The sequence below is a fragment of the Phacochoerus africanus genome, chromosome X, assembly GCF_016906955.1.
Source record: "Phacochoerus africanus isolate WHEZ1 chromosome X, ROS_Pafr_v1, whole genome shotgun sequence".
In the NCBI taxonomy this organism is placed as follows: domain Eukaryota; kingdom Metazoa; phylum Chordata; class Mammalia; order Artiodactyla; family Suidae; genus Phacochoerus; species Phacochoerus africanus.
In genome coordinates this window covers 95,550,120-95,568,100 of record NC_062560.1, presented here as the reverse complement: position 1 = coordinate 95,568,100, position 17,981 = coordinate 95,550,120, and the positions used below count along the sequence as shown (strand labels likewise).

At 38.4% G+C, this 17,981-nt stretch overlaps 1 protein-coding gene across 3 annotated transcripts in view; it reads left to right on the top strand.

Annotated features, from left to right (window-relative positions):
• DCX (doublecortin) overlaps nucleotides 1–17,981 on the top strand; it is a 120,175-nt gene that overhangs the window by 12,071 nt on the left and 90,123 nt on the right. The gene's annotated exons all lie outside the window — the stretch shown is intronic.

The following is a 17,981-nucleotide window of genomic DNA, read 5'->3' as shown; positions in this document are numbered from 1 at the left end:
CTCCCTTTTCCATGTGACATAGCTGTCTTAGTTTGGTTCCACTGATGGTTTGTGTGAGAAATGGACTATTTCAGGATCCTAAAATTATCCCAGGAAAGATGCTGCCATCTGTTCCTCTCCAAATCAGGTTCTTCATGTCATTGGTTATGCTGCTAAAGTGCCACCTATATTAATATCTGGGAAAGAATGCAGCCAGGCGTCTCCATCAGACAGATGCACCATTCTCTTGAGCATAGAGAGCTGTAAATATATGACAAAAAAAAAAAACATTCCAAGGGAATTGGAACAGTGGCTGGTTCCTTTGGCTCTAAAGAGAATCCTGGTCCCTCGTCAGACAAGACAAGTGCGGAATATTATCAGTCCATACTTTCTACCTCTTAAAATACCTTTGGTGCTTTAACAACTATATAGATTCTAAAAAAAAAATGGATTCACTATATCAGAATGATGAGTGTTCAAATGCAGAACTGTGCCTCCTCCCATAATTTCTGATGTATACTGTGTGCTATAAGAGTTTAAGTTTCTGGAGTTCCTGTCGTGGCGCAGTGGTTAACAAATCTAACTAGGAACCATGAGGTTGCGGGTTCGATCCCTGGTCTCACTCGGTGGGTTAAGGATCCGGCATTGCCATGAGCTGCGGTGTAGGTCGCAGACACGGCTTGGAGCTCACGTTGCTGTGGTTCTGGCGTAGGCCGGCAGCTACAGCTCCGATTAGACCCCTAGCCTAGGAACCTCCATAAGCCAGAGGTGCGGCCCTAGAAAAAGGCAAAAATAATAATAATAATAATAAAATAAAATAAAAAATAAGATTTTAAGTTTCTGGGAAAATGCAAACTCATATGCATGGTAGTTTGGATAAATGTGTGGCTTCTATCTGTTACCCATCATTTTGTGATTGGAGAGAAACCTGGAGGTATTAGTTGTATGTGAGTTGTGTTTGTTGTACCAAAGCAATGGGATTATCTGCGATGGAAAATGTTCTAACTCCCGGGCATCCCTCTAAGAGTATGTCTTTTCTGAGGGCCAAGTATATAATGAACAGGAGCTGTCTGGAAACAGCATTAATCATCAGAAACCTCACCTCAGAGATGTAGGACCAAGGAATTTTACAATCGGTGGATCTTAGAGTTGAGGGTGACCTTAGAAGCCATGACATTTAATGTCTCACATATGGCAAGGATATACTCTACAACCACTTCAGTTTCATAGAACAGCCTAATCTGTTGAATAGCAGTGATCGTTAGAAAGATTTTTCTTACATTGGGCATAATTCTGTTTCCTTGTACCTTCAGCCTCTTGAAGAAATACAGAACAAGTACAAATCAAGGACATAAGCCTGGGATTCAGACCTAGTTTCTAATCTGAATATTGCAACTTACTATGTGACCTTAGGCTAATCATTTAACTATCCTGAGGCTCACAGTTCTCCTCTGTGCAAAGGGGCTAATCATACCTGCCCTACTCATGGTCATGGGATTCTCATGAAAAGCAAATGGAATAATTGATATGAAAACACTCTGTAAATCAAAACACAAAATGTAAATATGTATGCATGCAATTCACTGTTAAATGAGATAAAATATATAAATGTCCAGATAATTTACGTATATATTAACGCATGTTAGCACTCCTCCCCCTACATTACCTTCATCATTCTTGTCATGAATTTCCAATATTTTGTGGGGATATACCATACCTCGGCATTCTGTGATTGCTCTTAATAAAAAAGGGACATCTCCACCTCTTAGGTAAGCAGGCTCCAGGTCAGTGATGGGTGGGTTTTCATCCTACAGCAAGCTTTCCAACTCCTTCAAACATTGGTTCTCATGTCTTTGGGGAACACATTACAAAATGTTAGTGTATGGTATGGTGCATATACAGAAACTCAAGGAGGAATACGCGAGGGAGCAGGACAATGCCTTGGCAGGCATCAGCACCTCTGTACAAACTGTTTCTTCCCTTTAAAATGTCTCTCTCTCCTTGCTCTGACCCCAGGGAGGGTCATCTTTTAAGGCCTGGTTCAAATATCATGTTATTTCCAAAAACTTCTTTGTCTTCACTGTGCCAGGTTAAAGTAATCTTTTTTTTTTAATAGGTTTTCTTTTGTTTGTTTGTGGGTTTTTTTGTTTGTTTGTCTTTTTTTGTCTTTTCTAGGGCCGCACCTGCGGCATATGGAGGCTCCCAGGCTAGGGGTCGAATTGGAGCTGTAGCCACTGGCCTACACCACAGCCACAGCAATGCAGGATCCGAGCCATGTCTGCAACCTACACCACAGCTCACAGCAACACCGAATCCTTAACCCGCTAAGAGAGGCCAGGAATGGAACCCACAACCTCATTGTTCCTAGCCGGATTCGTTAACCACTGAGCCACGGTGGGAACTCCAGTTAAAGTAATCTTAACCTTTTTTTTTTTTAATGCTTAGTTCCTAATACATTGTGGATGTTCTATAAATGTTTATTGATTGAGTAGGCTGACATAAGGGGATTCTCACATGGCTTAGGTAGATGTTCTGAGATACTTTGAGAAGCCCCCTGCTTTCGATGCCCTTTAGGTCTATCAGAAGAGATAGGGGACCTCCAAAGGCATGAATATTCCATCAGGCAGCTCCTATCTATTACTTACTTGGAAGTCATTGAGGGCAGATTTAAAACAATTTTTTCCCAAGGTATATGCTAAGAACTGTCCTTGTCTCCCCACTTCCAGAAGCTCCTCATAATAGGGTTTTGGGGTCAAATTATATACCTTTCTTAGAGTTTCACATTGCTCACGGGCACATTAAATGTTCTGAGAAGTCCTGCAGAAAGGAAACTCTTTTAATATATAATTTCTCAATCTTATTTAACCAGAAATGCATTATATGGAATACACAAATACACACACACACACACACGCACCCTCTTGGGAGCACACTAGAAAATGCTGTTTGCATGCTGAATGATTAGGACTAACTACTCTAACTTCACTGGTAAGATTGGTATGCATGGAGTAATCCACAAATCAAACATTGTTGTGTGGTTATAGTAAAGACATTAAATAACAAAGGTTATAGTAAAGACATTAAATAACAAAATTTGGGGGTGCAGTAACAAAACCTACCAATTATAAAATAGGTCCTGAGTATACTGAAAGTTGGTGCCAAACTCAACATTTTGGAGCCTAGCCCATTTCCCAGTGCTAGTGATGACAGCCCTAATGTTAACACCTGTCAGTCACTTTGATTACTGGTGGGTATTCTTATTGCTTGGGAATATGATCTTCCTCTGTGCATGCTGAAGGCACATGTGTTGCAATATCTTGGACTTGCTTGGATGAGATCCCATGCCTGTCTTTGGCTAAAAGTGGCACCATGCAGAAAGGACAAAGTATGGTCAAGGCTATTTGTTATGGAACATTTTAAACATGAAGTCAAGGCCATCACTTGGTTTCAGTCTTGCTCTAACTAGATCCCCAGTAGACCAGATCAAGTAGTTTTCTCCCACTCTGTTTAAATAATGATCAGTTAAAACAGCCAAGTTGATTGTACCAGATTTATTGTTGCTTCTGTTCTCATGTGTACCATTTGATGACTGATTGGCTTATGCTGATTGACAAGCAATCTGTGGACGTGGCTCTCATCTCTTTCTGTTTTTATTTTGTTTGGATGTGCTTCTGGAGCCTTTGATCTTTTTAGGGCTTATGTTTTGCTGGTATAGAAGACCGGTTTCCTCTGAGATATTTGTCGTTCTGTGTAGACAGGGAAGCTAGCCATCACTAGTAGGATGAGGTCCCAATTTATTCCTTACCTCAGTAAGAAACTGCTAATGGGATAAGGAATACTCGGTAGGGCACTGGCTACTCCCATGGGCTGTAATGGAATTGTAGGAGGTCAAGGAAAACACAACGAAGGGTTGAATGATGATGCATTTTAGTTCACTCTCAGGTGAGGGTGTTCTTTGGATTCCTTGACAGCTGAAACAGTTGCAGTGTGTTGAAAAAATTATCCAACTATTAATTTCTGTAATCAAGCCACACATTGACCTTTCTGCTTAAAAGTCATGGATGCATAAAAACTGGAACCCAAAATTCTGGTTCACTTTGTCATAGTGGCTCACTAGGTACATGTTCTAGCCTTAAATTCATTTCTGTAAAGCACAGGGCATGGTGCTTCAATTAGAGGTGCAGAGGTTTAATAATAGACTTTCAGCTTTTTGGCATCTTATACAGGGGTGCAGCTGGTCTTCATATCATCCACTTTTTTGGCCATGCCCACGGCATGCGGAAGTTCCCAGGCCAGGGATCAAACCTGTGCCATAGCAGTGACCTGAGCCACAGCAGTCACAATGCCAGATCCTTAACCATTAGGCCACTGGGGAATTCCATTTTCATGCTATATGTATTGGCATCCCTAGTCTCAGTTTTGTCCACATCCAGGTTCTGTGCAAAGATTCACTATTGCCTCAAGATCTACGCCTAAGGGATAAGTATAGCCTTTACTATTTGTGTTAGCTTTGTTAGGTCAGTTTTCAATTAGATGAATTTATTTTGTATTTCTGTTTGTATCTTCCTAGTACAAACTACTTGAACCTGGAACTTTAGGTCTCAGAATAATAGAAAAGAGGTTTGAGCTAATTCCAAGATTGCCCTTAGCCTTAGAACAGGAATTGTAAGAAATGTTTTGAACCATAAGAGGTTGGAATAGGGAAATAAGAGCACAAAGGGTGTTTGAACTACTACTAAATATTCCAAGAAAGACCTGCCCCTTCCATCTTGCTATGCTACATAACTGGGTGCTATAAGCACAGTGGTAATTACAAGAAATGCAGGAAGACAAGTTGGATTTAACCTTGGAAATATTGAGTGCATTTCCCAAGGTGGATGTCTCTTTATTTTACTTGTGTAGCCATTTTTTCTCCATGCCCCCGCCCCCACCTCTGCTCCTTCCAGCCACATCTGGTCTTACTTATACTCCCTGGCCTCCAGGTCTCCCAAAGCCAACCTCTCTCTCTCCTCCTAGTGCTATGTCCTGTCAGTCAGTGTTGGCTCAACAGAAAAGGCCACATGGACATAAATTATGCCCCCAAAGGTCATTTATCATTGACCTTCACTTGAGAAAACCAAGTCTGGAAAGGTAATGTTTGTATTATCAAAAGTTCCCCCTCCCCGCCCTTCCACAGATTTGATTCCTGGAGACAGGCTTTGAAATGGATTGGCTTGAACATGAAGTTGAAAATAGCAAAGAAAGGAAACCAGGCGGGGCTCTTCAAAAGGAGATAACTTGCAAACCACCATGACATATATAGTATATACTTCAAGATGTCTCACATTGAGGTAGATTTTGTACTTTAAAGGAAGGCTTGTGATGGAAGTGGTCAAACATCAAATATACAGTTCTTCTGGAAAGAAAAGACCAAGTGTAATCTGGTAATTTGTTATTTCTTTGATAATTAATCATCTTAGAGTTTTATTGTTGATGAGATGGTCTTGGTTTTGAGCAGTGATAGAGCTGAGGCTTGATCATTTCAATCAAAAGCTTTGGCATAGTATTCCAGTCTCCCACACTGACTAGTCTGTCGATATCCAACATTCAGCATATGGAAAGAACCCTAAACTGAGGTTCAAAGACCTGAGTTTTCACTCCGTTCTCCACTAGCTATGTATTATGGGGCCAATCATGTCTCTTCTTTGGGCCTTAGTTTGAGATACATGACCTTTAAAAGCACTTCTAGCTCCACGATAACAGGGTATTTATCTCACAGTGTTGCTTCTGTTTAGATATTTTTTGCCAAGTTGCTGTTCTTCTCAATGCCCCCCACCTCTCTATGCTCCTAGGATCTCCAACCTGATATAGTACTCACCTTGGTGGATACATTGTTTCCTAGGATGGTCCCTAAAGGTATTTGCATAGTTCTTATATTCAGATCTTTCTTGACACCTATGATAGCATGACCAAAGAATATTTTCGAACTTGCAATTTTGATTTGACATCCTTTTCTTTCCAATTGTGGATGATACGAGGAACAGAAGATGGAGGAATCACAAAACAAAGCAAGATAAAAGCCAGCCTGCTAATTGTTCCAAGCATTTGACAGTGCCATTTTTAAAGTGTCTTCACCACAGTGATGCTATTTTCAGTCCTGGGAAGGATCATTGCCAATAGGAGAGGTTAGCATCAGAGTGATGTCTTGAGTAAACTGAAGAGGATCATCAAGTGGGGAGAGATCCAGGGATGCAGGCTGTTCCATTAGCAAGCATTGAAATAACTGGTCTCTTGTTCTTAGTTCTTTATTTTTATCTTTCCTATTATTGTTATTCCCTCAAAGTGGAGGAAAAAGCATTGTCTCCAATACAGTTTTAAAGATAGCTTTATTGAGCTATAACCCCCTTACCATACAATTCATCCATTTTACGTGTACAATCCAAAGATATTTAGTATTTTCACAGTTATGCATCTGTCACCATGATCAGTTTTAGAAAATTTTTCATCATCATGGAAAGAAACCCTACACCCTTTGGACATCATGCTCCAATCCTCCAACTCTCCCATCACTTATCTAAGGCAATCATCTACTTTCTGTCTTGACCAATTTGCCCATTCTGGACTTTTAATATGATGAAATCATGCCATATGAGATTCATTGTAGCTGGCTTCTTTACTCAGCATGTTTTCAAGGTTCATCATGTTGTAACATACAACTGCTTCATTTCTCTTCATGGCTGAATAATATTACATTGTATGGATATATTACATTTTATTTATTCATCATTTGATGGACATTTGTGTTGTTCCCATCTTTTGGCTATTATGACTAAAGCTGCTATGAATATTTGTGTTCAGATTTTTATGTGAACATATATATTCATTTATCTTGGGTACCTAGTAGTAATATTTCTGGGTTGTATAGTATGTGCATACTTAAAATTTTAAGAAATCGCCAGATGGTTTTCTAAAGTGGTTGCACCATTTTTACGTTCCAAATAGCAGTGTTTGAGGATTCTAGTTTCTTCACATCTTGTCAATACTTGTTATTGTTTATCTTTTGATTAGAGTCATCCTGGTGAGTATACAGTGGTATCCCATTGTGGGTTTTCTTTTGTTTCTGTCTTTTTAGGGCTGCACCTGTGGCATATGAAAGTTCCCAAGCTAAGGGTCGAATTGGAGCTGCAGCTGCTGGGCTACACCATAACCACAGAAACATGGGGTCTGAGCCACATCTGCAACCTACACCACAGCTTATGGCATTGCCAGATCCCCGACCCACTGAGCAAGGCCAGGGACCAAACCCGAAACCTCATGGATACTAGTCAGATTAATTTCCACCGCACCATGATAGGAACTCCCTATTGTGTTTTTTTTTTTTTTTGATGTGCATTTCCCTAGAACTAATGATGTCAAATATATTTTCACATGCTTATTGGGCATTTGTATATCTTCTTTGTTAAAATGTCTATTTAGATTTTTGCCATTTAAAAAACTGAATTGCCTCCTTATTATTGAATGTCCTCGTTATTATTAATGTCTCCTTATTGAATCTTTATATATTTTAGATACAAGTTCTTTATCACTTAGGTAATTTGCAAATATTCTCTCCCAGTCTGTAGTATTTGTTTTCATCTTTTTAATGGCTGTCTTAATTTTTCAAGAGCAAAAATTTTTTTCATTGTGGTGAACTCCAGTTTATTAATTTTTGTGTATGGTGTGAGGTAAGGGTCAAGTTTGATTGTTTGTTTCTTTATTTCTGCAAATGTGTATCCAATTTTTCCAGCACCATTTGTTGAAAAGATGACAAGTTTTTAAAAAATTTGAATTTAAGCTGACAGAAATAGCAGTGACCCATATCCTCATATCCAGCTGGTACTCTGGAATCAAAAGTTAACAGCCAAATTCTCTGCAGTTTTCTAGAACTTCCAAGAATTGTGATGTGAACTAACAGCACAGAAATTTCTCCTATATAGATGCTCTGGAATAGTATCTCAATCCAAGTCTACAACAGTGAGATTGGCTAAGCCTTATTAAGTAGGAAAAAACAAGAGGGCTTAAGAGAAGTCAAAAGGACCTATCGTTCCATGGCAGTGTCCCCCATGCTCTAGGCTCTTGAAGGTCTCACTCCAGACCCATCCAAACTTGCTTGTTCTGTGTCCTATTCCTTCACGGTGGTGTTAAGCATGATTGGGGCATAGGACTAGGGGGATGCCAATAATTGCTTGCATTACTTTTTTTTGGTAAAACTTGAGATATAATCCACATACAATATATTTCACCCATTCAAAGTATACAGTTCAATAATTTTTTAGTATATCCATAGATATACCATAGCCAATTTTTAAACATTTTATCACCTCAAAAAGAGACCTTATACCTTTTATCTGTCACTCCCCTATCCCCCATTTCCCCTTGCCCTAAGCAACCACTATGCTACTCTCTGTATCTGTAGATTTGCCTTTTCTGGACATTCTATGTAAATGAATCATACAATATTTGGTCTTTTGCAACTGGTTTCTTTCACTTTGCATAATGTTTCAAGGCTTATCTATGTTGTGGTATGTATTTGGACTTCATTCCTTTTTATAGATGATAGTATTCCATCATATGGATGTATCACATTTTATTTATCCATTCATTGGTTGTTGGGTGTTTGAATTGTTTTCACCTTTTGGCTATTATTAATAATGAACATATGTATATAGGTTTTTGTGTGGACATGTATTTTTATTTCTCTTGAGTATATACCTAGTACTAGAATTGTTGGGTGCTGGGGTTTCTCCTGTCTCATAACCACCAAATTCATATTCCTAAAGCATGTACCCAAAAGGATGCTCCAAACAAACAAATTCACACTCTTTTTTCTTTGGAGAGATTTAGCCCAGAGTTCTTACCTAAATGATATGCTAAAAGGAAACATGAAGGTCCTTTTAACAACTTTTCGTAAAGCTAAAGCAAAGGAAAAGAATCCATTCCCCTCATCTTTTTATATTAGTTCTACCCTGGCCCTTCTAACTCTCCAGAGTCAAAGATTCTTTCTCAAAAGAAGGAACTTGGGAGTTCCCGTTGTGGTTCAGTGGTTAACGAATCCGACTAGGAACCATGAGGTTGCGGGTTCGATCCCTGCCCTTGCTCAGTGGGTTAAGGATCTGGTGTTGCCGTGAGCTGTGGTGTAGGTTGCAGGCGCGGCTCGGATCCCGCGTTGCCGTGGCTCTGGCGTAGGCCGGTGGCTACAGCTCCGATTCGACCCCTAGCCTGGGAACCTCCATATGCCACAGAAGCAGCCCAAGAAAATGGCAAAAAGACAAAATAAATAAATAAGTAAAATAAATTAAAAAAAATAAAAGGAGGGAACTTCCAGTACAAAGAGTTATAGGCTCCTCCCAAACCACCAGTTTCTTAACTTTAAAAAGGTATATATAAAGGGATTTCCAGAACCCCAGTCCATCTATTTTTCCAAGATTCAGAATACTTTTATTCTTAATACCACAGACTCTACCCTCTCCAAGTCTTATGACGTTAGCTCCTGAGGGGAAAAAAAAAAAAAAAAAAAAGCTAGGGTGTAGAGATCCACAGAAGGTTTGTATTATTAGCTCAGTGGTCTTTATCCACGGCAATTTTGTCCCCCAAGGGGGCATTTGGAAATACCTAGAGACATTGTTGATTGTCACAAATGGGAGTGAGGTACTACTAACAGTAGAGGACTGGGGTGCTGCAAAACATCCTACAATGCACAGAACAGCAATAAAAAATTATCAGACCCAAAATGTCAGTAGTGCTGTGGTTGGGAAACTGCCTTACAAGAAAAAGTACAAGATAAATATGGCAGAAGATGAAGCTGAGAAGAAGTCAAGGAATAACCTTGTAAACTACATTAAAGAGTTTGGATGTTATTCTGTAGGGATAGAAGCCACTGAAGGCTTTTAAGCAGAGGAACACATGATCAGATTTGCAATTTGAGTAAGTCACTCCGTTTTGGATATTTTGTGTGACAGTAGAACTTATTACATCAATGTATTTGTTTTATATAAGATAAAATGCCACAGTAAATACAGTAGATTTAAAAAAATACACAAGGCAAGAATGAGTAATTTTATTTATGCTTATAAAAGTATCACAACTGTGATAAGTTCTTTCATTCAGTATGTTTCTTCTAAATATGTTTATATGACAGATTCAAGAAAGTTGTTTTCTTCCCCTAAAGTATTGAATTTTCTTTTTTAAATTCTATTTTATAGTTTAACCGAAACTAGTGTGTCTTTCTAAAATATGTTTCCTGGATGTTGACAATAATTGGAACAAATAAGGTGTCAGCTGTGGTATTATATGAAATATAGTCTTATTTACTTAAGTTTCCTAAAATAGATCCTTAGAAAATAACAGTGTGGAAAATACTCTGTAGTGTACTGTTTTAAAAATTGAAGTGTCATTGATTTACAATGCTGTTTGGCTCAGGTGTACAGCAAAATGATTCAGTTACACATAATACACATTTATATATATCCTTTTTTCAGATTCTTTTCCATTATGGGTTGTTACAAGATATTCAGTACAGTTCCCTGTGCTATACAGTAGGTCCTTGTTGGTTATCTATTTTATATATAGTAGTATGTATATGTTAATCTCAAACTCCTAATTCATCCCTCCCCTCCTTCCCCTTAGGTAAGCATAAGTTTGTTTTCTACATCTGTGAGTCTATTTCTGTTTTGTAAATAAGTTCTTTTGTATCATCTTTTAGATTCTACATATAAATGATATGATATAATATTTGTCTTTCTCTGACTTACTTCACACAGCATGATAATCTCTAGGTCCATCCATGGTGCTGCAAAAGACATTATTTTATTCTTTTTAATGGCTGAGTACTATTTCATTGTATATATAAATCACATCTTCTTTATCCATTTCTCTTCAGTGGACATTTAGTTTGCTTCCATGTCTTGGCTATTGTAATAGTTCTGCTGTGAACATTAGGGTGTATGTATCCTTTTCAATTATAGTTTTCTCCAAATGTATGCCCAGGAGTGGGATTGCTGGATCATATGGAAACTCTATTTTTATTTTTTAAAGGAACCTCCACACTGTTCTCCATAGTGGTTGTAATGATGTGTAGGAGGGTTCCTTTTTCTCCACACCCTCTCTAGCATTTATTATTTGTAAAATTTCTCATTATGGCCATTCTGACTGATGCGATGTGATACCTCATTGTAGTTTTGATTTGCATTTCTCTAATAATTAGTGATGCTGAGCATCTTTCCATGCTTGTTTGCCATCTATATGTCTTCTTTGAAGAAAAGTCTATTTAGATCTTCTGCCCATTTTTTTTGATTGTACCGTTCCTTTTTTTGATATTGAGTTATATGAGCTGTTAGTATATTTTGGAAATTAATCCCTTGTTGGTTGCATCATTTGCAAAGGTTTTTTTTTCCCATTACATAGGTCGTCTTTTCTTTTGTTTATCATTTCCTTTGCTATGCAAAAGCTTTTAAGTTTAATTAGATCACATTTGTTTATTTTTGTTTTTATTTCCATCACTTTAGGAGACAGATACAAAAAAAGTATTGCTGTGATTTACAAAGAGTGTTCTGCCTGTGTTCTCCTCTATGAGTTTTATATCATCTGGTCTTATACCTAGGTCTTTAATCCATTTGAGTTTATTTTTGTATATGGTGTCAGAAAACATTCTAATTTCATTCTACATGTAGCTGTACAGTTTTCCTAGCACTGCTTATTGAAGAGACTGCCTTTTCTCCATTATTATATTCTTGCCTCCTTTGTTGCAGATTAATTGCCCATAAGAGCATGGGCTTATTTCTGGGCTTTCTATCCTGTTCCATTGATCTGTATGTGTGTTTTTGTGCCAGTATCATACTGTTTTGACGACTGTGTCTTTGTAGTATAGTCTCAAGTAAGGGAGCCTGATTTCTCCAGCTCTGTTCTTTTTTCACAAAATTGCATTGGCTATTTGGGGTCTTTTGTGTTTCCATACAAATTTTTTAAAAGTTATTTCTAGTTCTGTGAAAAATGTCATTAGTAATTTGACAGAGATTGCAATCAATCTGTAGATTGCCTTGAGAAGTATGGTCATTTTAACAGTATTTATTCTTCCAATCCAAGAACATGGTATATCTTTCCATCTGTTTGTGTTGTCTTCAACTTCCTTCATCAGCATCTTATACTTTTCAGGGTACATGTCTTTTACCTCCTTAAGTAGATTTATTCCTAGGAATTTTATTCTTTTTGATGTGATGGTAAATGGAATTGTTTCCTTAATTTCTCTTCCTGCTATTTCGTTGTTAGTGTATAGAAATGCAACCGATTTCTGTGTATTAATTTGTATCCTGCAATATTACAAAATTCGCCAATGAAGTCTAGTGGATTTCTGGTAGCATCTTTAGGATTTCCTACGTATAGCATCATGTCATCTTCAAACAGTGACAGTTTTACTTTTTCTTTTCCAATTTGGATTCCTTTTATTTCTTTTTCTTCTTTGATTGCTTTGGCTAGGACTTCCAATAATATGTTGAGTCAAAATGGTGAAAGTGGGCATTCCTGATCTTTGAGGAAATGCTTTCAGCTTTACACCATTGAGTATGATGTTAGCTGTGGATTTGTCATATATGGCCTTTATTATGTTGAGGTAGGTTCCCTCTATGCTCACATTCTGGAGAGGTTTTTTTTATTTTTTATTTTTATCAAGAATAGATGTTGAGGAGTTCCCGTCGTGGCTCAGTGGTTAATGAATCCAACTAGGAACCATGAGGTTGTGGGTTCAATCCCTGGCCTTGCTCAGTGGGTTGAGGATCCGGCATTGCCGTGAGCTGTGGTATAGGTTGCAGATGTGGCTCGGATCCTACGTTGCTGTGGCTCTGGTATAGGCCAGCAGTTACAGCTCTGATTCAACCCCTAGCCTGGGAACCTCCATATGCCATGGGAGCGGCCCCAAAAAAGACAAAAAAAAAAAAAAGAATTGACGTTTAATTTATCGAACACTTTTTCTGCATCTATTGAGGTGATCATGTGGTTTTTATTCTTTAATTTGTTAATGTGGTATATCACACTGATTTATTTGCAGATATTGAAAAATCCTTGCATCCCCAGGATAAATCCCACTTGGTCATGATGTATAATCCTTTTAATATATGACTGGACTCAATTTGCTAGTATTTTGTTGAGGATTTTTACATCTATGTTCATTAGTGATAGTGGCCTATAATTTTCTGTGATTGCCTGATCTAGGTGTTGAGAGCCTTATAGAATGAGTTTGGAGGTATTCCTTCCTCTGCAAATTTTTATAATAGTTTCAAAAAAACATATGTCAACACTTCTCTAAATATTTGGTAGAATTTGCCTGTGAAGCCATCTGGTCCTGGACATTTGCTTGTTGGGAGGTTTTTTGTTTTTTGTTTTGGCTGTGCCTGCATCATATGGAAGTTCCCAAGCCACTTTAGTAACAACATTAGATCCTTAATTAGATCCTTAACCTGCTGTGCCACAAGAAAACTCCACTTATTGGGAGTTTTAAAATTACTGATTCAGTTTCAATACTGGTAATTGGTCTGTTCATATTTTCTGTTTCTTCATGGTTCATTCTTGTCCATTTCTTCTGGGTTATCCATTTTATTGGCCAGTAGTTGCTCAGAGTAGTCTCTTATTATCCTTTCTATTTCTGTGGTATCAATTGTAACTTCTCCTTTTATGTTTTTGATTTTATTAATTTAGGCCTTCTCCCTCATTTCCTTGATGAGTCTGGCTAAAAGCTTGTCAATTTTGTTTATCTTTTCAAAGAACCAGCTTTTAGTTTCATTGACCTTTTCAATTTTTTTAGTCTCTATTTCATTTATATCTGCTCTGATCTTTATGTATTTTTTCCTTCTACCACCTTTGGCTTTTGTTTGTTCTTTCTCTGGATGCTTTAGGCATAAGATTATGTTGTTTATTTGAGATTTTTCTTATTTCCTGAGGTAAACTTGTATCATTATAAACTTCTCTCTTAGTACTGCTTTTTCTGTGTCCCATAGGTTGTGGATCATCATGTTTTCATTTTCATTTGTCTCTAGGTATTTTTTTAATTTCCTCTTTGATTTCTTCAGTGATCCATTGGTTGTTTGGTAGCATATTGTTTAACCTCCACAGGTTCGTGTTATTTCAAGTCTTTTTTCTTTTAGTTGATTTCTAATCTCATAGTGTTGTTTCTGGAAAAGATGCTTGATTTGATTTCAGTTTTCTTACTTTTACTGAGGCTTTCTCTGTGGCCCAGCATGTGATCTATCCTGGAGAATGTTCTATGTGCACTTGAGAAAAATGTGTATTCTGCTGCTTTTGAAAGGAATGCTCTGTAAATATCAATTAAGTTTATTTGCTCTAATGTATCACTTAAGGCCTATGTTTTCTTACTGATTTTCTGTTTGAATGATCTGTCCATTGATATAAGTGGGTTATCAAAGTGTCCCACTATTATTGTGTTATTGTGATTTTCTCCTCTTATGGCTGTTAGCAGTTGCCTTATATATTGAGGTGCTCCTATGTTGAGTGCATATATTTACAATTGTTATATCTTCTTCTTGAGTTGATCCTTCAATCATTATGTACTGTTCTTCTTTGTCTGTTATAACAGTCTTTAAAGTATATTTTTTCTCACATAAGGATTGCTACTCCAGCTTTCTTTCGATTTCCATTTGCATGAATATCTTTTCCCATCTTCTCACTTTCAGTCTGTATGTATCTCTAGATCTGAATTGGGTCTCTTGTACACATCATACATATAGGTCTTTGTATACATTCAGCCAATCTCTAGCTTTTGGTTGGAGCATTTGATCCATTTACATGTAAAGTAATTTTATCAATATGTATGTTCTTATTGCCATATCATTAATTGTTTAGGATTTGTTTCTTAAGGCATTCTTTGCCTTTCTTCTTTTTTTCTCTTCTCATGATTTGGAGCTCTTGTGATTTTTTAGTGTTATGCTTGGATCCTTTTTTCTTTTTTGTGTGTATATCCATTATAGATTTTGTGCATGTATGGTTGTCATGAACTTTTGTATAGTGGTCTATATATACAAGATTGTTTTAAGTTGCTGACCTCTTACTTTCAAGTGCATTTTTTTTTTTTAGGACTGTGGCCTCAGCATGTGGAAGTTCTCAGGCTAGGGGTCAAATTGGAGCTATAGCTGCCAACCTATGCCACAGCCACAGCAATGCCAGATCCAAGTCATGTCTGTGACCTACACCACAGCTCTCGGCAATGCCAGATCCTTAACCCACTGAGCAGGGCCAGGGATCAAACCCACATCCTCATGGATACTAGTCAGGTTTGTTAATGCTGAGGTACAACAGAAACTCCTCAAGTGCATTTAAATACCCTGCATTTGTACTCTTCTCCCCTCACAATTTCTAGTTTCAGTATCATATTTACATCTAATTGTTTCATGTATCCTTAACTATTTATTGTGAATACAGATAATTTTTACTGCTTTTGTCTTTTAACTACCCTACTAGTTCATGTGTAGATGATTTCCTACCTTCACTGTATGTTTGCCTTTACCAGTGAACTTTTCCATTTTATAATTTTCTTGTTTCTAGATGTGGCCTTTTCTGCCTAAAGAAATTCTTCTAGCATTTATTGTAAAGCTGGTTTCATGGTGCTGAAATCCTTTAGCTTTTGCCTGTCTGTAAGCTTTTGATTTCTCTGTCAAATCTGAACAAGAGACTTGCTGGGTAAAGTACTCTTGGTTGTAGGTTTTTCTCTTTCATCATTTTAAATATATCATGCCACTTCCTTCTGGCCTGCAGAGTTTCTATTGAAAAATTAGCTGATAACCTTATGGAAGTTCCCTTGTTATGTGTTGCTTTTCCCTTGTTACTCTTAATATTTTCTCTTTCTCTTTAATTTCTGTCAGTTTGATTGCTCTGTGCCTTGCTGTGTTCTTTAGGTTAATCCTCTATGGGACTCTGTGAGCTTTTGGGGTTTGGGTGACTATTTTCTGTCCCAGGATAGGGAAGTTTTCAGCTATTATCTCTTCAAATATTATCTCAGACCTTGTCTCTATCTCTTCTCCTTCTGGCACCCTTATAATGCTAGTGTTAGTGTACTTGATGTTGTTCCAGAGGTCTCTTAAACCTTTCTCATTACTTTTCATACTTTTTTCTGCTCTGTGGCAATGATTTCCACTATTCTGTCTTCTAGCTCACTGACCCTTTCTTCTGCTTTTGATTCCTTCTACTATTGATTCCTTCTAGTGTATTTTTCATTTCAGTTTTTGTATTCAACTCTGTTTGGGTGTTCCTTAATATTTCCTAATCTTTGTTAAAAACTTATAACTTCTCACTCTGTGCATCTCTGCTCACCCCCCCCCCGAGTTCTTGGATCATCTTTATAATCATTACTCTGAGATCTTTCTTAGATAGATTGCCTGCCTCCACTTCACTTAGTTCTTCTGGGCTTGATCCTTCATCTGGAACATATTCCTCTGCCTTCTCATTTTGTCTAAATTCTTTATTTTATTTTTATGTATGTGGTGGGTTAGTTACATTTCTTAACCTTGGAGAAGTGGCCCTTTGTAAGGGATGGCCTGTGTATCCTAGCAGTACACTCCCCTCTTGTTGTCCAGGGGCCAGGGGCCAGCTGGTCTCAGGGTAGGGTCTGGTCTGCATTTGTGGACTCAGTTCCATAGGCTACAGGATCATAATTTTCTTGCTTCTAGTTTCTGCCCCCCTTGGTGGGTGAAGCTGGTCTAGAGGCTTTTGCAAGCTTCCTGGCAAGCTTCCTGGCCTACTCACTGGTATTTAAAGCTGGGTCTTGGTCCTCTGGTGGGCAGGGCCATGTGTAGAATTGTGACTAGAGGCAGTGGTGGGCTCAGGAAGTGATGGGTGGGTCTGTGTTTCCACCAAGTTAGTTGTTTGGCCTAAGGTGTCCCATCACTGAAGCCTACAGGATGTTGGGTGAGGCCAGATCTTGGTGCTAGTGTCCCAGGAAAGATGTATGCCTCCATGAGAGGCAGATGAATAGTCCCTGATATGTCTGCCACCAGCTTTTATGTTCCAAGAGTGAGCCATAGGCTCCCCCCACCCTCGTCCCTCCAGGAGACCCTCCAATACCAGCATGTAGGTCTGGCCCAGGCTCCTATGAAGTTCCTGCTTTTGGCCTTGGTCCTGGTGTGCATGGGATTATATGTTCACCCTGAAAGAATACAGTCTTGGTTTCCCCACATCCTGAGGAATTAAATCCTGCTGGCCTTCAAAGCCAGATTCTCTCAGGGCTCCTTTTCCTGATGCCAGACTTCCAGGCCTGAGAGCCTGATGTTGTGCTCAGAATTCTTAATCCTATGGGAGAGCCTCTGTGATATAATTATTCTCTTATTTTGGGGTTACCCGCCTGGAAGATATGGGATTTAATTATATCACCAGTTTGCCCCACCTACCATTCTTGTTGTGATTTCTCTTTATGTCTTTAGCTGCAGAAGAACTTTTTTGGTAGGTTCTAGTCTTTTATATTTATGGTTATTCTGCAGTTATTTGTGATTTTAGTGTGTTTGTGAGAGGAGGTGAGCTCAAGTCCTTCTCTTCCACCATCTTGTACTAATCCTCTATTGTTCTGAATTTAAGGAAGACAGAAATGGCAGGGAGACCAGGTAGGAGGTTGTGTGGTGGTATGGGAAGGAGGATAATAGAAGGATCTAAACCCATGTGGTAGTGGACATAGAAAAGGAGAAAAGGGGAGTTCCCATCATGGCTCAGTGGTGACTAACCCGACTGCTATCCATGAGAATGAGAGTTCGATCCCTGGCCTTGCTCAGTGGGTTGAGGGATCCAGAATTGCCGTGGGCTGTGATGTGGGTCACAGATGTGACTTGGATCCCACGTTGCTGTGGCTGTGGTGCAGGCTTGCACCTGCAGCTCCAATTCAACCCTAGCTTGGGAACTTCCATGTGCCGCAGGTGTGGACCTAAAAAGACAAAAAAAAAAAAAAAGAAGAAGAAGAAGAAAAAGAAAAAAAGAATGAAAGAAAGAAAAGGAGAAAG